The sequence below is a fragment of the Leuciscus leuciscus genome (assembly GCF_965113295.1).
Source record: "Leuciscus leuciscus genome assembly, chromosome: 1".
NCBI classification, from domain to species: Eukaryota; Metazoa; Chordata; class Actinopteri; order Cypriniformes; family Leuciscidae; genus Leuciscus; species Leuciscus leuciscus.
The window spans coordinates 27,979,565-28,005,221 of record NC_138725.1 but is presented as its reverse complement, the minus strand read 5'-3'; the positions used below and the strand labels follow the sequence as shown (position 1 = coordinate 28,005,221).

The 25,657-nt window shown below is 36.9% G+C and overlaps 2 protein-coding genes and 1 long non-coding RNA gene across 4 annotated transcripts in view; 1 reads left to right on the top strand and 2 right to left on the bottom strand.

The window, feature by feature from the left end:
• The window catches only part of LOC309502917 (GTPase IMAP family member 5-like), a gene marked incomplete at its 3' end in the record, with an annotated part of 149,437 nt that overhangs the window by 44,355 nt on the left and 79,425 nt on the right, over positions 1-25,657 (top strand). The gene's annotated exons all lie outside the window — the stretch shown is intronic.
• The window catches only part of LOC309497856 (uncharacterized protein), a 606,947-nt gene that overhangs the window by 513,209 nt on the left and 68,081 nt on the right, over positions 1-25,657 (bottom strand). The window lies entirely within an intron of this gene.
• LOC309503081 lies at positions 17,064-23,737 on the bottom strand. 2 transcript variants are annotated; one of them, XR_014207494.1, is made up of 8 exons: positions 23,460-23,737; positions 23,310-23,370; positions 22,435-22,553; positions 22,013-22,310; positions 21,852-21,912; positions 19,979-20,072; positions 17,510-17,628; positions 17,064-17,402 (listed from the first exon to the last, which is right to left on the bottom strand). It is a non-coding gene; the product is annotated as an uncharacterized lncRNA (long non-coding RNA). The 2 variants fall into 2 exon arrangements; XR_014207495.1 differs by having other exon boundaries at positions 23,310-23,735.

The window sequence follows — 25,657 nt, the reverse complement described above, 5'->3', positions numbered from 1 at the left end:
ATGTACAAAAGTTCTTGTTGAGAATTAACAGCGATTTAGTTAATAATAAAGTTTGTTGTCACCATGATGGAGATCAGTATTTGCTTTAGTTGGTCTCTTGTCCCTTGACTTCTTACCTATCATCTCTCTCTGACTGCTGTAACTGTGTGTTTATAAAACACATTTGATATGGCAAGAAAAAGTCAAGAGGAAGATGATCCGGTGTTTTTATTCTTTTGTGATGATGTCACAATCATCTTGGACATGTCTGATTTTCAGATTTTTCCTGTATATATTCATTGAAATTATGGGTATTTCATATTTAGAATATATCTGTGTATTTACAAAATGAAATCATTATTTCTGTAATCAGGTCTTCTGAAAAATAACAATCATAGTGCATTCAATTTTATTTTACTCCTGCTTGGTTCAGACACACACAGATATCAATAATCAGCATATGAATCTCAACAATGGTGAAAAGAATGTCGCAATGCATGCTGGGTTCCAGGATAATTTAAAACTCCCAGCATGCACTGCTGCATGAATAATAATAATAAAAAATAAATATTGCCACCATTGTTGAGATTAATGTGCTAAATTGTGATATCTCTGTGTTTCTAAAACATAGCTCTGTTTTTTTTGGTTTATGCATGATGTGTTAAAAAAAAATGAGTCATAGTCATTTATTGCTGTAGTTTCACAGTAGTGCTAATGTAACACTTTTGATCGGGGATACAACTCTGAAATGAATAAGAATTAATTCTTTAGTGAATGAACAGGCAATATGATGATTTTGTCATCATAAGCATTACAACCACAATCATTCATAAACTGTGTGCACACAAGTGTGACTTGCAAAAACACAGCTCAAGCAGCAAAAGAAAGATGAATGTTTTAGCATCAGCATCCCAACTAAAGCAAGCACTGATCTCTATAATGGTAACTTCAAACAAACATTTTCAATTAAAAACTTCTGTTTGACAGAAATAAAGTCATACTGGTTAATAATAAGTGTAATAATGTGTAATGGCTGGAAGTCAGCCGTAGTTATTGTGTTTATCTATTTTCTGTTCTTGTGTTTCTCTTTCCTTCAGTGATTCTGCATGTTAACAGCAGGTGTTTGTTCATCACTAATGCTCAACAATCACTTATATTCACTTAATTATCTCACTGCAACACTGTCTCAATGTTACTTTTTACTCTTTGTAGTGTGGATTTCCCTGTGGGGTTGAAAGGGTTAACAGTGTAAGATAAAAAGACACACCCACAAAATGTATTTTAACAGTAATAAACTGTAAGTTATAAAACAGGTTTATACTGGCAACACTGTTGCCAATAGTTTACTGTAAAATCTTATTTTTTGGGTCACCATTGTGCAGAAGAGTAGAGCCTTTGCTTCAGTCCAGGAGAAGATCTACAAACATTGATGATATGCTGCATGTTGCTTTATTTAACAGGCAGTGACTGTGTAGTTGCTGGTCCAGTGGAAATCTCTTTATTTACAAAAGTTTTGTTGTGGTTTCAAATGAAGTAAGTTCACAGTAATACTTTGCTCATGTTATTAATGCATTATACATTTTAGTTTAATACATTTAAATGACAGTTGGTCAATTTAAGGTTTCTGCAAGTGAAATTAGTTAACTCGAGTTTTAGTGCATTTTACAGAAACATACTGTAGATTACAGTAAAGAACTGCACAATTAACAGTAAATTACTGGCAACAGTGTTGCCAGTATTTTACTGTAAAAAAAAACGGTAAGGTCTAACAGTGTAGCGACTTAAGGTCTTTTGCCTTTGTAGGGCAGTACAGTTAACAGGTGAGATGTAATACGTAAAGGTAGCTAGCTACCTATTGTTAGCTATAGCTAGCTATAGTGTAACTACGTTTTTTAACTCATTCACACACACACACACACACACACACACACACACACACACACACACACACACACACACACACACACACACACACACACACAAAAGGGTGACCAGACGTCCTTGTTTGCCGGTGCTGAAAATGAGTCTGCATGTATTGTGTAGCTACGGCTAGTAGTCACGGCTAGTATCAATCTTTTATATGCATGCAAAAAACTATATATTTTATATAGTTTATGAGGGAGAGAGAGCAGTTATATATAACTGTATTACAAACTATACACAGTTCATTAAACACTGCCCTTCTAAGGATTAAAAATCTGGTCACCCTAAATAAATAGAGAGCCTAAAGACAGAATAATTTAAAGATGCCATATGTTTTCTGGTATTGTTTTCATAGTACACGATGTCCAAACAAGAATGGCCACTCTCAGGACACAGTTTGGAAAACTAATCAAGGAAAAAGCAAGTGGTAGTGGCTTTAAACAGCCAACAGCAAGGCAGAAATGGATATTACAACACTTGCAGTTCCTGAAGCCCTTTCTTTTGCAAAGACCAAGTCAAAGTAGTTTGGAAGTAAGTAGATTTACTAGGGAGAGAGAAAGAAGAACATGGGAGGGAAAAAGAAGTAGCAAGGGACATATATGTAGATGAGGGTAATACGAGGACAAAGTGGGAGAAATTAAGATAGTGGGAAGGCAGTTGTCATTTTCCCAGTTTACATTGTAATTGTTTAGCAACATTTTTTGCATCTTTTATAGCTTGAAGACAACACTGCTGCTCTAGGAGGAGAAGACAGTGATATGGAAAATGAAACCGATCTATCACCTGGTTTAGAGCAGAGTTCTTGTGACACACCTTGTGAAAATGACCAACCTGCCTCTGGACCACCTGCCTCAGGACCACCTGCCTCTGGATATCCTTTGTGTCGGGCCAAGTACAAGAGTAAAAAAAATGACAACATTGAGTTACAAAAAATTGCAATACTCAGCAAGGTTGCAGACCGAATTTCTAATAGAGAGGAAAAAGGGGAGTATTCCTTTGGGAAACAGGTTGGGGAGGAACTTGGGCGAATTAAAAATCCTGCCTTAGTATTGAGATTAAAAAGAGTTTGGTTTGAATTTGAATTATTTGAATGTGAACTTTCATACAGTTTTTTTGTTTTGTTTCACAAATCAAAACGTTTTGTAAAATGTTCAATGTTTTATAGAACATGTTGCTAACAAAAAAATTAAATACAATAAAAACTAATATTGACAGTGAAGTGTTTTCAGTTTATCCATTAGACATACTGGTCTTGCCATGGTACACAGCCAGCCGGGGAGACAAAGTAACCTTTAAGGCAGTCACGTTGTTCTTTGGCAGCTAATGTTGGGTTTTTTCCTCCTCCCAATGTCACAGACTGCAGGGTTCTCTCTTGTCTCCATGCCCCATCGTGGAGCTGATGGTTCTCGTCCACCCAGTCAGTCAGGCCAGGTGGAAGGTAGGCATCTGATTGCTTGTCGCGCAAGAATTTGTGAAGGCACAGTGCTGCCAAAGTGATTGTCACTGCTTTGTCCGGATCAAGGCAGATGGTTGTGCGGAACACCCGGAGTCGGTTTGCGAGAATTCCAAAAGCATTTTCCACAACACGTCTTGCACGTGATAGTCTATAATTGAAAATGCGTTGTTCAGGCTGTAGTCGTCTGTGTGGGTACGGCTTCAGCAGGTCATTCCTCAGAGGGTAAGCTTCATCTCCCACAAAAGCATATGGCATGATGATGTTGGTGTTGGGTAGAGCCTCAGCAGGAGGAAGGTTTAATTTTCTTTCATCTAAGGCAAATCAGACTGCGCAAACAAACCTGCATCTGAAACTCTGCCTTGAACTCCCACATTTGTGTAAATAAATTTGTAGTTTGCATCCACTACAGCCATCAACAGGATGGAAAACCTGGACTTGTAGTTGTAGAATGTGCTGCCGCTGTTGGCTGGGGGCTGAATAAAGATGTGTTTTCCATCTATTGCGCCAAGGCAATGAGGGAATTGCCACTTCTGGTCAAACCCTTCAGCAATTTTCCTCCACTCGTCCTCAGAAGTTGGTGTCTGTAAACATGACATTATCAGATTATCAGCACACAGCTAGTTTGAGATGCTTTAAAATTGCATAATCAGTATGATTCCTAGAAGCACATCCCGCTATATGTAACATCAATGTAAATGACGATGCTTAATCTAATGTTTTGTTAACATTGGATAATGCATTAGCTAACATGATAACAGTGAACAATATATTTTTTACAGTGTTTATTAACATGTTTATTAAACATTATTTAGTAAAAATTTCATTGTTTTTATTGTATTTGATCTGTGCATTAATGTTAACAAATACAACATTGAATTGTAATGTCTTAGTGAATGTTAAAACTAAAATTAATAGTTTTAGAAGTATTCTTAACTACTGTTGAGAAATGAAACTTTAATGTAAAGTGTTACCCTTAAAATAAGTGTAATAGTGGTATTTCATTTTATTTTATAGTGAAAATAATCGGACAATACTTAGTCAAGTTTTCTGTTATAAACATTAATATATATTTTTTTTTTTGCATATGATTGCAAACCTTCAAATAATCCTTCTTAAAGCTGCCGTCGGCAACATTTTTTTGATCATATTCAGTGTAATCGACACTATAATCCGACAGAACAACATAAATAAGGTGGTTTTAGAAAAAAACCCGAGCTTCTAACTCCACCTGGAGCGTGTTATTTGTTTTGCAAAAATCCAGCGCTCCCGCTTCATCAGGTCCAATCAGCGCAGGGGGGTGTGATATCTGACTGTCAATCACAGGTCGTGCACACGCCACAGATCCCCCCTCACTCGCGCACGTTAATATCACATGCACACGCCACGCCTGAAGTTCGCCTGGAGATTGCATGAAGCGTGATGGCGGAGAGAAAATCTACTAACAAGCTTCCAATTTCTCGGTTATTGCTATCTATGGATAGATTAGCCAGGGCAGCCTACCTCCGAGTCCATGGTGTTGATAGATGCTGAAGAGACGGACGCGTTCACAGAAAATCAGGTAACGTTACACACGCACAGTGACGCACTGACGAGCACGACCTCGATGGGAGGGTGCTCGCTGGTAGTGGGGAGGGGCATGAGAGTTGTAAACATTCAACATTTTGGCTAATCGACCCAATCTGCCAGACTTGCCGACGGCAGCTTTAATAGTGCGGTGTAGAGCGTCGCATGTTTCTTCTACAATTCTACCAACAGTCTTGCTTCCCATCCGAAACTGAAAGCCAAGTGACTTAAAGGACTCTCCTACAATAAATAAAAAGGAGTAAAGAACATTCAGTTGTGTATGGGGCAAAGCACAGGTGATTCATTTGTACAACACATTTCATACACATACTGATATAAAAAATAAAGTGAATAAAAAAATATACACACACACACACACACACACACACATTTTGTACATGTTACAAACTTACCTGTGGCCAGAAACCTCAATGTCACTGACAATCTGTCTTTGGCACTGATGCTCCTCCTCATGACTGTGTTTGTTTTGGTAATGAAAGGCTCAACCAGGGACAGTAACTCGTAGAAATCATCTACAGTGACCCGTAATATCTCCCTGAAGCCCCGCAGTTCATTCATCTGTAGAATAAGTTCGTCAATTACACATTGCATTTTATGCAATTCCATTCACATTGTAGTGATATAGCAGCTAAGCATATGGGACATTCTACCAGAAACGTACATTTCCACTTTAAAAAATCTTGGGGAAAAAAATATATTTTTCTTAAATCTGAACGTTGAGACATATGGAGGACATGTTAAACTATGAGAAACGCATATCATCCCATCTCAGCATGTTTTTATGATTAAATAAAATACATTTTTATACGCATTTCACCCCTAAAATGTCAGGCCCTGTCACAGACAAATTTGTATATGTTAGAATGGTTTCCTAATGAATTTCTTTGATACAGATAGCATTTTCTTATTGATCACATGATGATGTCCCTGATTGTATCTAACATGGTTTTATAATTCCTTTAAGAAATATAAGTAACTTTTCGGTCAACTGTAGTACACAAAATCACAGAATACCCGCAGGCACTCATATAGTTGTAAAATAACTACCTTTACATAGGAGATTTTTATAAAAACATAGTAGTGGATATATACCCCCACCTTCATCTACACAGTTAAAGAGATTAATTAATTAATATTTCCTCAAATAGTACACTTTTATCATAATTTCCTGTGTGACAGGACTGACCATGGCGTGACAGGACTGACGGTACTGTGACAGGACTGACTTTATGGATTTGGATGATGCAGAAAAAGTTATGTTTTGTGTTCTTTATTTAAGTTTTGATTGGCATTTCTTTTTTAAATTATTATTATAATTTTAATGTTAAAGTAATATTAGACTATGGTAAAATTCAGCCAAGGACATACATAATATTGCCAAAAGTATTGGGACAGCCCTCCAAATAATTGAATTTAGGTGTTTAAATCACTTCCATGGCCACAGTTGTATAAAAATCAAGCACCTTGGCCTTCATTTTACTATTGCATGCGTTAAATACATAACATATGCAATAAATGTAATAAAAAAGAACAATAACATTAATTTGTAAGGCCGTGTCACACAGGAATGTGACAGGGCCTGATGTGACAGGGCCTGACGGTTGGCCATTGTAAACTGCCATTACTCAGCCTGCTAGCATGCTAGCATAAAAACTGTTAACATGCAAGCAAGGAATTTCAATAACCTTTTTAGACATGTTTTGGATTTAAAACATTTTCATTATTTTCTGGAATGTTTAACCGTGACAGGGCCTGACCCTTTAGCTCGTCTTCCTAAAAAAAACATACAAAAACAAGCTTAAAATCATACAATTCAATGAAACAATTCAGCCTTAATCAATGTAAGCTTCACCTGGGTCAAATGATGTCACTTCCTCTGAGTGATACCCTTAAAGGTGTATTTCACACATTTTATGTAGAGTTTTATGTAAACGTGACAGGACTGACCAAAACATGGGGACAGTTGTAAAATAGAATTTATTTGTAGAATTTATATATAATTTTATGTTTTTGATCAGTTGATGTGAATGATAACAGCTTAAACTTGTTATTGATGAGTTTTTTTTTTTTAAATAACAGTTTGTAGCATAACAAAACTATGAAAGCTGTAGCTCCAATTTGGCTGAGGACAAGGGCATGGACATGATTTGTAATTTTCAAAAGTGTTTTTAATAAAGAAAAAAATATCTGAGAACCTAATGAATGACATATTCCTTTACAGAACAACTCACAGAAATCAACTATGAGGCAGTTTTAGAAATTTTTGGATGAAATACTTTTTTATTCACTGTAACAATTCAAGGACAGATAATGTACGTTTCTGGTAGAATGTCCCATATAGCAAAAGGACTGGAGCCACCATGACTCTGCATCAGTGTTCTCCCACAACAATAAAATATGTATTCTGCATATTATGCATTTTATATATATATATATATATATATGTGTGTGTATACATATTCAGCATGCAGCTTGATATGTAGGCTATTCCGTATGTCAATACAAACATTTGGCCTGCAATTACAGCACGTATACAATAATACCTAACTATCCAGCAATTAAATTGGTTTAAATATAAAAACGACGTTACAACTTGCACAAACGTGCGTGACACGCTATGGTTGTAGTAGTATATACTTTCTCGCAACTTCCACGACCACATGTCAACATCAGTGATGCATACACAGAAATACACTCACCTCAAGTTGTTTTTAAAGAACAGAAAGTCCATGCTGTTCTCTGCTCTTCAACCAAACTCTTTGCCATTCCCTCCTTTTTCTTTTCTTTTTCATTCCTTCGCAAGCTATTGCTGCCACAAAGAAAGCAATCTCTTCATCTGAATCCATGCTTTCGGCGCGGAAATTCGTGCGATTTCTTCGGAATTCGGCAGGTCGTAAAATCGTGTCGTATATCACTGCGTCCGTACGATTTTCGGCTACTTTCACTCGTACAGTGTGCGTGGACATACGATCTTCCGACCGTAAGAATTCGCACCGTGTACGCCCGCCTTTAGTGTGCACACTACAGGCTGTTTAATGTAACACTTAATCAGTGTTGGAGGTAATGAGATAATTAAGTGATTGAATAATGATTGTGCATTATTGATGAACACCTGCTGTTAACAAGCAGAATCACTGAAGGAAAGAGAAACACAAGAACTACTTCCAGCCACAACCTTGGATGAAATCAACTGAAGATAAAATACATCAAATCTCTCAAGATCTGATTTTAACAACTCCACAAACAGCATTACCAGCTTCACTTATTAGTAACCAGACTGACATCTACAGAAGTTCTTATTAAGAATTAACAGAGGTTAACCCCCTGAGGTCGGCTATCGCGCCGGCGCGATAGGCTCGTTTTTTTCCCGTATGAGTGCAAATTTTTTTTTTTTTTAAATATGAATTTTTATCTTATATGCTTGTGTTATACATCAATCGATCCTGTTTAGTGTGTATTTTTTTTTGTGTATGCTCATAATAAAAACAAAGTGTTGTGCTTTTCGCCAAATAAAGAAAAATAAACATGATGCGAGTTCTGCCTACTCTCCGTCAGTGAAGTCAATTCTGAAACGCGTCCGAAAATGAACTGTAACTCAGCGAATACTCAGTCAAACAGGCATACAGTCACACAGGCATGAAGCTTGAATTCTCTTCTTTCAAATGAAGTAATTTTTATAAAAAACAAATATTCACAGTTTATATAATATGTATGTAAAGAGAGAGATGTCAGTCGTTCTCATCTCAGCTAATTAAGTTTTAATGTGACTCCGCCTACGGACACCGCGCTATTCAAACGCAAATGTGAGGCGATCCATACAAACCTGTGAAACGCCCACATCCGCTGGATAAGGCCGGTGAAACACTGGATGCGTGGCGTTGTCTCAGCTGCGTGGCGTGTCCGTTTTTATTTCGGCTCCCATGTTAACAGTTTAGAGTTTGCACACTGCCTGTGTGAGACGCGCGTCTCAGGCGTGGAAAACGCGTGCATTCTAGAAATAGAACCGACGCCTATTTTTCACGCGACACGCAAGCGTCTTGGAAGCGTTTCCATGCAAAATTGAATAGGAAAATCTGTTTATTTGTCATTTTGACACGAATACATATTAATAAATGTCCTTTTGATGTTTAAAAGTGTCTAGGTTTTGACATAAATGCAAATATAAATGTAATTTTACAAAATATGATCGATTTTCAAATACTGCTGTATTGAATGAACAGCTTTTAGCAAACTCTATTGCTATACTGAGATGAGGAATATATACTGTATGTATTTTTTTCTAAAAATAAAGTCATAAACTAACTAATGAATCCTTTACTTTGAAATACGTATGATAAAATGTATACTTTAGTTTTGAAAGACGTTGACTAGTTTTGAAAAGATTATAAAGTATGTATGTGCATGCATATATATATGTGTGTGTGTATATATGAAGAGTTCAGATGCAAAAGCCTCTAAATGCCATCTGAAATTTTCTCCTAGAATGATCATTTTTATGAAGCTTGTATATTTAAGTTAGCTATAGGTGACACACCTGAATGAATGGCTCATTAAGTATGCAGGGACGTAGTCTCACCAGGTGTGAACTACTAAATATGCATGATGCTGTTGGAGCGTTTACGCCCCATCCGCATATTGGCTTTCCAAACTAAAAGTGTTTCACAAAACTAAAATCAATGTATCGTTTTTTTGTGGATGATTAGGCAGGATGATTTTCATATCATTTTGAAGAAAAAACACTAGGCGATGACATCCATTAGTCAAAAGTCTTATTGCCACATATGTAGTATGTGTTTTGTGGCCTTATTTCAGAAACTTTAATTTTTAGTTTTTTCGATAACCATGCATAAACATTATTCTCTCAAAAATGAAAACATGTACATACATGTGGCTCACATATTATGGAAGTCCTGTTTGTGCTATATAGAGTGAATTTACACCTTTGCCATTAATATGTTTATAAGCAACTGAAAAAAGCACAAATGTCAGGGCATGTCAGAACATCTCAAGGACCCCAAAAACACCCCAGACCCCAGAGGGTTAAGATGTTGATTATTTATTTGAAAGTAATAGTTTGGTTTGATGTTACAATTGTGGCGATCAGTGTGTCCTTTAGTCAGGCTCTTGACTTTTTAAAGGTCCCATTCCATGGATTATTTTTATTATTTTATCATGTTTCCAGGGGTGCCCTTATAATGTTAGTATGTTTTTTAGATCAAAAATTGTTGTAATTTAGAAATAAAAGGCATATTTCCTAGCCTGATTTCATTCCCTGGTTTGAACACTCTGTTTGAAGGGGCGTGTCTGCTGAGAGACTTCAGCGTAAACGCCCTGTGCTGTGATTGGCTGAAATGCTTGCATATGAAATATCTGGCATTACATGTGAAACTATCTGGAAAACTTTTACTATTACAGCTATTATACGTTTTTACTATTACAGCTATCGGGATTAACGAATCGTGAGAAGTTTTTAAAGTATTTAGATCTATTTCAATCACATAAAAAATTGCAGTGACGAGCATTGAGCAGATGACAGCCTGTTGATCGCGTGAAAAAAGATCTTATCATTGCAACGCAGTTTCAGCACTCACTAATGATTTCACCAATGCAAACATGAGGCATATAAATACAGTAAGAGCTTCGTTGTGCAGTGTAACAGCGTCATTGATTTCATAACGAGTTTTGGCAAGTGTCCATATTAAACTCGCGCTGTGTGATTGACAGCTTGGACGATTGGAAAGGGGTTGTTCTTTGATCGCTTTCTGTATATTAATCACAGTTTAAGTAAGATTATTTTCATCCTACTAAGAGAAACGATGTGAAGTTGATCGCTACTTCCATATTAAATCACTACTTGTACTTACCGCTTGCTGGAATATAGTTGAAATTTCCCCCTTCGTCAATATGAAACGCTGAGAGAAGCCTGCTTGATATTATCCCAGGTTAGAAAAACAGTCCGTGGTGAAATGGACAGAGCAAACTAACAACTTCGAATTAAACTTTTGCGGTATCCGATTATAGGTAAACATCAACCGTCTGTTGACATTTCGCCATCAATACGCCTGTGTTCCTGTGGGCGGAGGTTAGTCTAAACACGGTTCTGGTGATGTCATTAATGCAGGAAGTAGAGGGGTGTAGTCCAATCCAGCCGTTTTTTGAAGTCAACTTCTGTTAAATGAAATATCTCGCTTGGCATTGAACTTTGAGCTTTATAATTTTACAGATATTATTTATACTCTAACAACAACATTACACACTAACTAAAGTTTGAAACATGGGATCACATAGAACGGGACCTTTAACATTAGTTTTTCTCTGGCAGCTGTGTCTGTTTGTTATGGCGAGAACAGCAAGAGAAAATGTAGTCAGATGCTTTAAGCTGATTGATGATGAGAATATAATCATCATCATGTAGTGGCTTAACTCACTGATATTATGTGTGAGGTTTATACAGATAATATGTTATTCATTTTGTTTTATTGTTGTGATTCTGCAGCAAGAGATCCAGCACAGATTAATCGGAACATCAAATGTTTTTTAACACACCATTTACACATTTTGAGCTCCTGTGAGTTTTACTCGCACACAGATATCAAGAATCATGAATCTCAACAATGGTGACATGCTTCATGCTGCAATGCATTCTGGGAGCCATGGATAAGTTTCGTATGATGCACTCAGAATGCATTGCAGCATGAAGCATGTCACCATTGTTGAGATTCATATGCTGATTCTTGATGTCTGTGTGCAAGTACAACTTGTTGGAGTCCAACATGTGTAAATGGTGTTTTAAAAATAATTTGATGTTCTGATTTAACTCTGCTGGATGTCTTGCTGCAGAATCACAACAATAAAAGTGAGTAACATACTACCTGTATAAACCTCACACATAATATCAGTGAGTTAACCCTCTGGAGTCTGGGGTGTTTTGGGGGTCCTTGAGATGTTCTGACATGCCCTGACATTTGTGCTTTTTTTCAGTTGCTTATAAACATATCAATGGCAAAAAAAAATTACACTCTATTTAGCACAAACAGGACTTCCATAATATGTGAGCCACATGTATGTACATGTTTTCATTTTTGAGAGAATAATGTTTATGCATGGTTATTGAAAAAACTAAAAACTAAAGTTTCTGAAATAAGGCCACAAAACACATAGTAAATATATGTCAATAAGACTTTTGACTAATTGTCCTCGCCTAGAGTTTTTTCTTCAAAATGATGTGAAAATCATCCTGCCTAATCATTCACATAAAACGATACATTGATTTAAGTTTTGCGAAACACTTTTAGTTTGGAAAGCCAATATGCGGATGGGGCGTAAACGATCATGCTTATTTAGTAGTTCACACCTGATTAGACAATGCCCCTGCATACTTAATGAGCCATTCATTCAGGTGTGTCACCTATAGCTAACTTAAATATACAAGCTTCATAAAAATTATCATTCTAGAAGAAAATTTCAGATGGCATTTAGAGGCTTTTGCATCTGAACTCTTCATATATATACACACGTGTATGTATATATATATATATATATATATATATACACTACCAAATTGGTTCACAAATTGTGCTTGCAAATTGTATAATATCCAAGGTAAACATGTCTAGTAATTGTGCAGTTAATTCTCATACTGTATTTTCAGTTTTGGAATATTTATCCTCTCCCCAAATTTGTCACTAATAAAACACAATACAAATTATTTAAAGAAAAAAATTATATTTACTTGTTTACATCTACCTTATAAATATATATATTTTATTAAAAAGATTACAATTACAACAATTCAAGTGTAATCTTTCTTTTTAAAAACTAAAGTATACAAAACGTATTATTTGATGACTTTATTTTTGATAATTTTTTATATTTTTCCTCATCTCAGTAAAGCAATAGAGTTTGCTAAAAGCTGTTCATTCAATACAGCAGTATTTGAAAATCGATAATATTTTGTAAAATTACATTTATATTTGCATTTATGTCAAAACCTAGACACTTTATTTCAACATATTTCAGTCGATTTTACTCATCTCAGTATAGCAATACAGTTTGCTAAAACATCATCATTCATTCACACACGCGATTTAAATTTAAACTCTTTTTGTGAGCTGTGGTAAACAGCGCGCATCTCTGCCGTTCATTCATTCATAAACAGAAACCCGATTCACGTGAGAAGGAAAAAAACTTACTACACCATTCCTCAGCTCGCTCCTCGATATACCCGCACTTCTGAGGGACATTTTCCATTATTATTATTCCTCACAGCGGCTGTGAGCCGGTGTAAACAAGCAGGCTACAATGATCTGATTCAACTTGTTTTCTCGATCTGATATGGGGGCGTTCACAGTTTGCACGGATTGCTCAGTCATTTGCGTTTGAATAGCACGCACTCTCCGAGGGTGGAGTAACATTACAAGTAATTAGATGAGATGAGAACGACTGACATCTCGCTCTTTTCTTACAGATTACATGAATGAATCTGTATTACAGAATATTTGTTTTTTATATAAATTACTTCATTTAAAAGAAGAGAATTCAAGCTTCATGCCTGTGTGTCTGTATGTCTGTTTGACTGAGTATTCGCTGAGTTAGTTCATTTTCGAACGCGTTTCAGAATGGACTACACGGACAGAGAGAAGGCAGAACTCGCTTCGTGTTTATTTTTCTTTATTTGGCAAAAAGCACAACACTTTGTTTTTATTGTGAGTATACACAAAAATAATACACATTTAACAGAATCGATTGATGTATGAAACTCCTATGGAAAATCAAAGTCAACAGAGTATTTATGAGTTTCTTTTACACTGATAAAAAAAAAGCGAGCTGGTATCGCCGGCCAACCCAGTCTCACGGCAGTTCGTGATATGGTCACGTAATTTAATCTATTGATTCGTGCCACGGACACGTTTATTTCGCTATTTTCGTAATACCAGCACGTTTTTTAAACTAATGTATTTCCAATGGGAAGCGTCTTTCGTGATAACAACACGATTCTTTCTACCTGTCGGCTGCAGCAGAGAAGCTGTTTAATCAACATTTATTCACGAGATCTTATGTATTTTTATGTATTTTTTTAATGTTATTATTTCGGTCTTATTGCCAGGGAAGCTGGATTGCTTTGCTGTTTATTGATATTTTTAAAATTATATTTTATCAGTAGGAAATCGCGCTGAAGAAGTCTCGTTCCGAACACATCGCGATTTTTGGCATCAGTTCACGTGTGTCAGATGTTGGTAAGTAAATACATAGTAAATACCTAAATACGCTGTCCTAATAATGTGTGATATCATGTCTTTTCTGTTTGTCGATATTAATCTGCCATTATATCTGTCATCTCCACTGAGACTTTGCGTTTCATTGCTTTCTAATTCAAAACAGGGTGATTAACACTGCCTGTCACGTGACGTGCTATAGGCCTAGATATTCATATCAGATTAAAAATAGTACAATTAGTTTCAAAGTTGTATTTGTAGTAGAAGCACAGTAAAAACAACACTTACCATGCTTTTACCACAGTAACATTAGTTTTACTGTGATAAGTGGAGTAAAAAGACAGTAATCACAAAACTTACCATGCTTTTACCACACTATTTGTAGTTTTAATGTGGTACTTATTGTAAATGCACAGTAACCACAACACTTACCATGCTTTTACCACAGTAACCATACACTGTTAGACCTTACCGGGGTTTTTTACAGTAAAATGGTACATTTATTGGTACAATAATTTACTGTTAATGGTACAGTATGTTACTGTAAAAATGCACTAAAACTCTAGTTAACTAATTTCACTTGCAGAAACCGACTGTCTTAAATTAACCAACTGTCTTAGGGATGGGCGTATCGATCCTGTAGTATCGATAGATCGATATCCTCGCGCTACTCATTTGGCATCGATTTCCTTAAAAAAATATCGATATAAACTAAAAAATTATAATTGTATCACTAATTGTAATATGTATCACTTTCAGCTGTTTTAGATTACTTCCTTAAATTACTATGTGCCGGGACACCCCTGGCTGTACCTGGCGGCGTATTGAGCTGGTCCATGTCACGTGACAGGAGACGAGCGAATGAGCGAGCGTCATTGTTGAGCGTCACAGCCGACAACGACACACACACACAGCTGAGCCAGCCAACCAAGGCCACCAGCCCAGCACGAAAGCGGGAGTCGGAGGGAAAGAACTAAGAAGCATATAATATGGCAGACAAAAAACGAAGCGTGGTGTGGTGTTATTTTTCACCAGTCGATAAACTCACGGCAAGGTGCCAAGTGTGTGATAAAAAAGTTTCCCACAGCAGCAACACAAGCAATTTATTCAAACATCTAAAGACGACGCACCCCGAGACCCACAGTGAGCTTGAAAAAAGACAGGCAGAGGCTGCTGTGAAAGTCCAGTCTCCTGCACCACCCGCAGTCCGGCAGAAGACCCTGCACGAGAGTCTGCAAAATAGCCAAGTGTATCCAGGTACTGACTTGACAGTGGAGTGATAAAGTCTATAAATATTACGATCACAATCTAATTTTAACAGACACTTCAGGTGAAGGGGATAAGTATATCCAGTAACGTTACTGTCTAGTTGTTGATTAGCCTAGGCCTTGGTTTTTAGTAATGTTTACTGAATATTTTGTTTAAATAATTATCTGAAATTCAAATAATTTCCACACCTTAAAGGGGAATTTACAGAAGTTGAAAATTGCTGGCTCAGAGTATTAAAACAAGATAAGAAAATATGAGATACAATTTTGGGGATTTTTCATCTTTGCATGACAGTTTTATTTTTTCCATTGAAAAGAAAATATTAAAAACTATGATGTTGGGATATTGGTTTTAATCTGTAACATGATTTCTTACATTTGGAAACCATAATTTCATATTTCATTAATTATATATCACAAACTTCTGCAGCTTCAGATATGACAGTTAATTGGAAAGTGACGTGAAAACTTTATCCTTTTCAGGTGAGTCTCAAAGAGCACGTGCTATCACAATGGGCCTGGCCAAAATGATTGTGAAGGACTTACAACCCATTTCAATGGTAGAGGATCAAGGTTTCCGGCATTTTATGAAGGTGGTGGATCCCCGATACCAGATCCCTTGTCGGAAATCCATGATGACAGGTGAAATTCCCAAACTGTACGAGCAAGCACAAAAAACAGTAAAGGACTCCATACAATCAGCAAGCAGTCTGGTTTTAACAACCGACATGTGGACTGCAAGAACCACCGAAGCTTATTTGACTCTGTCAGGACATTTTATTGACAAGGACTGGCAGATGCAGTCTTGCAATCTTACAACAATCCATGTAGCTGTGCAGCACACAGCAGATAATATATCTGAACTCCTCACAAAAATAACTGATGAATGGGGCATCACCAGTAAGGTTCATGCAGTTGTTACAGACAATGGAGCCAATATGGTCTCTGCTGTGCGTAAAACTGGTTGGAAACATATTCCTTGTTTCTCTCACACACTCAACCTCATTGTGAAGGACTCCATTAAGGCTGACACAAGTATTGAGTCCAGCTTGGAGAAATGCAGTGCTATTGTTCGGTTCTTCCACCACAGCACCAGAGCGACTGACAAACTAACAGAAGTCCAAAATCAGTTGAACAGTTGAACTGATAACACAAAATCCGACCCCGTAAACGGCCGTAAATCTCCCTAATTTTCGGCAGTTAACGACAATTTACAGCCTGTGAACTGGCTGTAAATGGTTCGTCTGTGCCGAATATTGTCGGAAACGAACCATGACGTATGCAGAGCGCTCGCGCCGGAGGTGTGAATGGCTCTAATTACCATATGAATAGCAGCTCCCGCCAGAGAAAGGCTTGAATTTCCTCACTCACTATTGGTTGAACCCACGTGGTTTAAACAAGAAAAATCACTCGTGATTGGTTGGCAGATCTGTTACTATTGGCCACCATCGCTCATTAAAAATTCAAAAAATTATAATATTCATATAAATAATAATATATAAATTATTTTTTTATATTCATAATATGCTATTCTGTGGTATATTCATGTCATTGTTAACCTATGGACTACACTATTATTACCATCAAGGACATGAATTTATAAAGGAATGGAAAATTTGCCAGGGACATGCGGTTTATTCAAAGAAAGAGCTTTATTAGCACAGACACAAAACAATATACACCTATGTACAAAGCATAGATCATCTGCACACACAACAAATTGGAAGCTCAGTGTCTGTTTTCATCTTCGGAGCTGTAGGTGACTAGCGGCGTTCTCTCTGAATTCGATCCACTTTGAAAACGTCTGTGGTGCGTTGCCCTGTATTTAGGAGTCGCCTCTAATCTCGACTGCAGCGTAGCACAGAGCTCTGTGAGCTCCTGGCTGGTGGTTGAACTTCATCGGACATCAGATCTATGGTGGCGCACTTCCAAATGCCCACGTCATCCTCACCTAGCACACCGTCTCGCTTCTAGCAGCTGTAAAAACAACCAATACAGACAATCAGTACTGTGATGCACTGTGTATGGACACAAAACATCTATTAATGCACGTGAAAAATAGTCACATTGACTAAAAATCTTACCCTCTTTCTTCTCGCTCGACTCCGAGCTGAACTCTTCACAGCTTCGGCCTGCAACGCCAGATCTGGTTGTTTGTACCTGAAGCTCCTGCGTACTGTCTCGTAGTATGTCTTACAGGCAGCTGGAAAACAATTAAATGAGAGTGATATGAATAAAAACAACGCAAGTCACAGTAAAATGAAACAAGGAGAAAATAGTAAAAGTTACTTACACAGGGTATATGCAGGAATCATAGAGATGAATTTACTACCTTTTACTACCTTTTTTACCACCTCCACAATATTTTTTACTACCATCACGACATCAAGCAGCAGCCCTTTTTTTGGGGGTGTGGTGGGGTGGGCGGGGTATGTAAAGCACCACTTACTACTTACTATTCGGTTGTTAAGTCGTGACGTAACCACTCTCCGATAATACTCTTTCCGGGTCCAAAGTCCAGGTCCTCTCTACCTACCTACCGCTTTCGCTAGTGTTTTGGTTATTATTGAGTGTTTTTACAATGCCGCAGTGCTGTGTCCCGTGTCCCGAGCTAACTCACTTCAACCTCGTAAATCTTCTTTTTCATTGACTCTACCCTTAATTATGCCACCTGAGTGATGAGCTACACTAACCACTCTGTTGGTGTTAAAGGAATTTAAACCCTTTTTGACCGCCAAAGGTGCCTCACTAAGAAGGACGTGATCGTAAATAAATTTACAGGTTCCACCATTGTTATTTCTGGACGAGAGGAGCGCTTGGACCCGGAAAAGGCTAAACGTCACGGGTGACGTCAGACTTAACAATCGGATAAGGTATAAGTGTGACACTGTCACACCCATCATACATATTAGGTACACTAATGTTTAATTGTTATCATTAAGTAGGCCTATTGTCATTGTCAATTATGTTTTTTTTTGTAGTGTCGAGTTGAGTTTCAGTTGTCCTTATCTTAACCCTAGCCCTTGAGTTATCCTAACCATAGCCCTTAGCCCTAATAAGGTGAATAATAACCTTGGCACTTTGTCATTGCTATCAACTCCGACTCACTCAGGGCTCGACATTAAGCCTTTTCATGTGCTTGTCCTCTGGACAAGTAAATGTGTCATTCACTTGTCCGAGTAAAAAAGTTGCTTGTCCGGAATGTTTTTGGTGTGTGTGTGCTGTAAATATAATTTATTCTGAAGAAATATCCTCATCTGTGATAAATCAGCTCTGATATATTTAAATCTGCATATTGTCATATCTGCACCTTTAAAGGGCCACCCCCCACCCCCCAAATCTTATTCAATGTATGCTTAATCTTTAGTTTTAAATTTTTTCAATAGATTAAATTGGAATAGCCTAATAAGATAATATAGGGCTGTTGTTACCCTAGGAAGGGCTGATCAAATTAAATCATTTACACTGAAAATGTACAACTGCATTAAATAATGTTATGAATATGAGATCGTTTAAAATATTTTTGAATATACAAATAAGAAACGTTGGAAAGAATGATACTTTTAAACATGAAAGTAAACCGCCAGTAGGAGGCGTCAGGCGACCGTCTTAATGAGCGAGTCATTGAGTCATTCATTCAAACGATTCGTTCAAACAACTGATTCATTCAAGAATGAGACATGTTTATGAATGGGACATTGAATCTTTGACTCAGCCAATTCGTTCAAAACGCTGAATCATTCAGTAATGAAACACGGTTAAGTGTTGCTGTGAGATGCGTTTGGAACTATTTTTGCTGCTGAAACAGAACAAAAACAGTCAATATTGTGTCTAAAATGTAAGTAACTTAATTTGAACTGTTTATTGAACTGTTGTATCAAAAGCAATGTCACATTTTCAGTCGTGATGGTACTCAAGAAAACAGCACTCGTCGTGTGAGGTTGCTAAACTGTATCATATGTTAAAAATATTAAAACACATTTTGAATTTTGGCACTGGCAGTAACGTTATGTTGTTAACTGAGTTTAAACTGAGTTTACATTTGTTTGGATTTCTCCTCGAGAGGCTGCGCGAGCCTCAACAGCGCAACCTTGTTACCGTCAGTAGCCTAATACATCCACTATCGATCGCAACTTACAATAAATATAAATACAATCAGAATCATTCTCTCATTTTAGTGATTCCCTAGTTATTTATACATTTTTTGTTATTGACGTTTAATTAGGCTACTTGTCCGGTCGGGCAAGTAAAATTCTCTTTTACTTGTCCCTTCAAAAAATCCACTTGTCCCGGACAAGCGTTAATGTCGAGCCCGTCAGGTCCTGTTAGCACCGTATATATATTTTTTAATTATGCTAGATGAAGTTAAAATATATGGAGACACAAATATTAAGCAAAAAAAATGGAAACTCATATATTGAGGTGGTGATGAAAAATTTACTACCAAGTCAAATTGCGTTTGTTACCTTTTACTACCTTTCAAGGGCCTTAATTTTGGTAGATTATTTTTACTACTTTTACTACCTTTTACTACCGCGCGGACACCCTGTTACAATGTCGTCATGATCAGCGTCATGAAAATCTGGACTTGCAGACATAGCTCTGAGTAAATGTGAGGTTACGCCCTCGTTATGAGGCGAGGTTACTCTGTGGAAACAAAATGTATGATTAAGATCGTAAACTAGGGCTGGGCGATTTAAATCGCGATATTGTCATGCGCATCTCGTCAGTAAAGCCGGTTCCTTGATTAGTAGTAAATCGCCATCACCTGCTTTCAGATGGAGCGGCATTTACTACAAAGAGCCGTAGTTAACTGACAAGCTGAGCCATATCGCATTAATATCGCAGACGTATCGCCAGCGATAATTAATGCGATATGGCTCAGCTTGTCAGTTAACTACGGCTCTCTGTACACAGCAAAAACTCCAGTGTTAAATTAAGGGCGCTTTCACACTGGTAGTTTAGTGCGGACCGGGGCACGGTTCGCATGAAAAATCGCTAATGTGAACGCTGTCATCGGACCCGGGTGCGCACTAGAGTACCGAACCCGGGACTACCTGGAGGAGGTGGTCTGAGCTCGGTTGCTCCCGAACCGTGGCTCAAGAGTGTTTAAGTTAATGAGATAATTAAGTGATTAATTTAGTGATGATTGAACATTATTGAAGACACCTGATGTTAACAAGCAGAATCACTGAAGGAGAAAATCACAAATTGTAAGTTACCGTTATGACGATCAATGGTTGCTTTAGTTGGACTCTTGACCCATATATTATTAATTTTAGATTTTGTTTGTCTGTTGTTTCTGAATTATAATCACCAGTTGAACAAAGAAAAAAGTGATCTGATGGTGTTGGTTATGTTATGACAATCATAATTTGAACTTGATCACTGAACTCATTAAAATCCTTCTTTCTGACTTCGATTTATGTTGTTGGTTAGTGAATCTGCATAGATGGCCAGAATTTTTGATATAATATAAAGGATTTCTTAAAAGTTGTTTAAAAAAAAAAATCTTTTTTTTAGGCACACACAGAAGTCAAGATTCAGTCTATGCATCTCAACAATGGTGAGGAGCAGAATATTCAATTAGGAAAAGTAAATTACATAGACAATTCAGATCATAATTTATTCATACCGCAATGCATGATGGGAGCCATTAATGAGTTGTGATTGGTGGCAGCCACTGCAACATGCTTTATTATTGTCACCATTGTTGAGATTCACAGGCTGATTATTGATGTCTGTGTTTTAAATGAATTTATCTGAATGTCTTTTGATCAGAACAAAGTTTATTAAATATTTTTAATTATAAGTAAAGTACTGATAATCATAGGCTGAAGAATCACAAAGCTGCTGCTAACAAGTTAAACCAAACTATCTCAATAAGTTTCCTTTTTCAGATCACAGCATGATTATGTCAAAACATAACCAACACTATAAGATAACATTTTACTTTGTTCATTTAACTGTTATAAATCAATAACAGCAGACAAACAACAGTAAATATTAAAGTAAACATATAATGGTCTAGATCCCAACTAAAGCAAACACCCATCACCTTAATGGTAACTTACAATTTGTGATTTTCTCCTTCAGCGATTCTGCTTGTTAACATCAGGTGTCTTCAATAATGCTCAATCATCACTAAATTAATCACTTAATTATCTCCTCAGCCCTAAATGCCGCTCCATCTGAAAGCAGGTGATGGTGATTTACTACTAATCAAGGAACCGGCTTTACTGACGAGATGCGCATAACAATATCGCGATTTAAATCGCCCAGCCCTATCGTAAACTATAACGGATCTATTTTCTTATACAAGAGAATGAAAGCATATTCTTTGAATCTTACCTTTAAAATGTTTGTAAGTTTTTATGAAAGTAAAAAAATAAAAGAATGTAAGATTCTTTTATTTATTTTTTTTACCTTGATCCAGTTCGTAGCTCCCACAATTTGTCTCAGAGTTGTGAAGATGGCATACTGCTTCCTGTAAATTACAGGATTATTTACAATTATTAAACAAATAATAGCCATCACTCCCATGACCTCTTGCTTTGATGAAATCATGAAAAACTGAATATTCTTACATTTCACAAGGCCTGACAAAATACAGCTGCAGGTAACTAGCGGCATTCTGTCTGAATTCGGTCCATTTTGCAGACGTCTGTGGTGCGTTGCCCTGTACTTTGGAGTCGCCTCTAATCTCGACTGCAGCGTGGCACAGAGCTCGGTGAGCTCCTGGCTGCGACAGGACGGAGGTCGCACAATCCATCCAGACACCCCGCCGACGATGCCGTCTTCCTCATCAGACATCAGGTCTATGGTAGCACACTTCCAAAGGCCCACCTCATCCTCAGCTAGCACACTCTGTCTCGCTTTTAGCAGCTGTTAAAACCAATAAAGACAATCAATACTGCGCAATGCACTGCGTATGGACAACACACATCTATTAATGCACCTGAAAAATAGTCACATTGACCAAAAACGAATCTAATCTAATAAATCTTACCGTCTTTCTTCTCGCTCGACTCCGAGCTGAATTCACCACAGCTTCCGCCTGCAATGCAAGATCTGGTTGTTTGTACCTGAAGCTCCTGCGCACTGTCGTGTAATATGTCTTAAAGGCAGCTGGAAAACAATTAATTGAGAGTGATATTAATAAGAACAACATAAGTCACAGTAAAATTAATAACAACATAAGTCACAGTAAAATTAAACAAAGGACAAAAAATGCAACCGGGTGAAATTGCAGAAATACACACCGGAAGCAAACTATGCTTTTTGAAATTGGGGTTTTATTCTGACTGCTGTTTAAAATAAGTGACAGCGGTCAATGGAAGCACAATTAAACAGATAAAAGTCTGATTAAGAAAAAAGTTTGCCTTGGTCGAAGAGATTTCACAAGAAAAAAAAATAGATTTCACTAGTTAAACAAAAAAAAACAAAAAAAAGAAATTGTAGAAACAGTTTACAGTAAATTTGAAGATGACAATCAAATGTCACAAAAAGCTTAACCAGTGGATCAATGCCCAAATCCACAGAATACTTAACTCAATTCAAACTGAAATGCAGTGTAATACACTGCAACTGGTCAGATTTAAATTGATTTCTCCAAACCAAAATATGTTAGGCTACAATTAAATACGATAACACAAACTGGAATACTGCAGTGGCTGAGGTAACTTAGGCCTAAGTTACAAGAGAAATAAAAGCACTTTAACAAAGCCACAACCAACGTTTAATCATGCCATGCAGAACCAGAAATATGCATTTAACCATAAAGTTATACTGTATAATCACAGAATATAGATTCAACTCATTAACAGATTTATCATATAAACATGCCATCAGTAATTTCCCCCATAAACCATAAAACGTACATACCCAATCCTTTACCGTCCGATCACCACGAGGTTCACTCGTCACACATGCGCTGCAAATAAATCTATAAGCAAAAATGTACACATCAAATGTTCTTTTAACTTCGCTTCACAACTTATTTGTGCATATTAAAGATATTGGAGTAATATTTACCAAGAAAGAAGAACGTATAACACAGAATCCGATCGATGCACGCACCGTCATGGAGCTCTCCTGAACAATGAAAAATGGCTGCCGTTCTCTGGTCGCGCGCACGCGTCCAGCACAAGTGAATAGTATCGCGAGAAGAGAGGGATTTCTTAAAGGGGCCACAAACATTTTTAATGCAAAATAGAAACGAGGTACATTTTATGTAAACAACTCTAATCGTAGTTGTAACTCTATATGTACAGTAGGCATAATTCTTGTCATTGCGTATGTGTATGCAGCATGAGTCAAATACAATCTTCTGTTCGTTTTGTATTATGCACAGTGGTTGGACTCTAAGAGATTGTGATGCTGTTTGCATGGAATGCACATTTTACCTTTGTGGCAAAGCCTGATTGAAATTAATTGTTGAAATAAATGGTTTTGTGTCTTTTTTACATAACATTGGCTATTGCTAATGACACATAGTAACTAATCTAGCTACTTTCATTAAATATATCAATTTAAGCTAAAATGTAAGAGGGTGAAAATGAAAATGTCCATTTTTCTGTCCCTAGCCTTTACAGAAATATTACACTTAAAAAACAATTTAGGGTTACAATTTCTTTACATTTTAAAATAAAACAATATGTTATTTGAACAATTACACCCTCTTGAGCCATCAATGTGGCAATATTTGATTTTTATGAATTATATAGAATTTCAAGCACCACAGAAGTGCTCGTCCCCACAGTCATGTACAGAGGGAAAATGCTTTATTTTGAGGACAATACCAGATTTTTACACCATTTAAAATACAATAATGTATACATAACTATCAAATATATTATGTAAATGATATATATAAAAAAAATGCAGAATACATATTATAAAATTTATAATGAAAGTAGTGGTCCCCTGGAGTTGTGTCACTGGTGTTACCGTTAAACAAAAATCTCTTATTTTGAAATAAAAATCACACTGCTATAGCTTATGTTTATATGCAGGCCTACGGAATTTATATTCACAATACTTAATAACTAATATTATTTTATTGCATTTATATTAGTTGTTTGAAGAGTTACAAAAAAGCGGTCGGTCTTAACACAAGTTTCAGCCGGCAAGTCGGTCGGCCTAAAAGGGGGAAAAAATAAATAATTGGGTCGGTAGGCTACTTCCCAGCCAGCAGAGCCATGTGGGGCCCAAATGGGTTTGACCTGGGCTAGCTAACTGGGACCCAGCCAGTTTTGCACCCAGTTTCCATGTAGGCCCCACATGGATTTGCCCAGATGAAATGAACACTGCTTAGTGTGCACACTACAGGCTGTTTAATGTAACACTTAATCAGTGTTGGAGGTAATGAGAAAATTAAGTAATTGAATAATGATTTTGTACAAGTGAAGAACACCTGCTGTTAACAAGCAGAATCACTGAAGGAAAGAGAAACACAAGAACTACTTCCAGCCACTGCCTTGGATGAAATCAACTGAAGATAAAATACATTAAATATCTCAAGATCTGATTAAACAACTCCACAAACAGCATTACCAGCTTCACTTATTACTAACCAGACTGACTTTATTTCTGTCAGACGTCTTCAGAAATTCTTATTGAGAATTAAGAAGAGGTTAAGATGTTGATTATTTATTTGAAAGTAATAGTTTGATTTGATCTTACCATTGTGGCGATCAGTGTGTGCTTGAGTCGGGCTCTTGACTTTTTAACATTAATTTCTCTCAGGCAGCTGTATCTGTTTGTTATGGCGAGAACAGCAAGAGAAAATGTAGTCAGATGCTGTAAGCTGATTGATGATAAGAATATAATCATCATATATTGGCTTAACTCACTGATATTATGTGGGAGTTTTATACGGGTAGTATGTTATTAATTCTGTTTTATTGTTGTGATTCTACAGCAAGGGGATAATATAATTTAATCAGAACATCAAACGATTTCAGCATATGAATCTCAACAATGGTGACATGCTTCATAGTGCAATGCATTCTGAGTGCATCATACTCCATGGCTCCCAGAATGCATTGCAGCATGAAGCATGTCACCATTGTTGAGATTCATATGCTGATTCTTGATGTCTGTGTGCGAAAAAAAACCCAAGGAGCCCAAAATATGTAAATGGTGTGTTAAAAATCATTTGATGTTCTGATTAAATGATATTATGCCCTTGCTGTAGAATCACAACAATAAAACAGAATTAATAACCGACT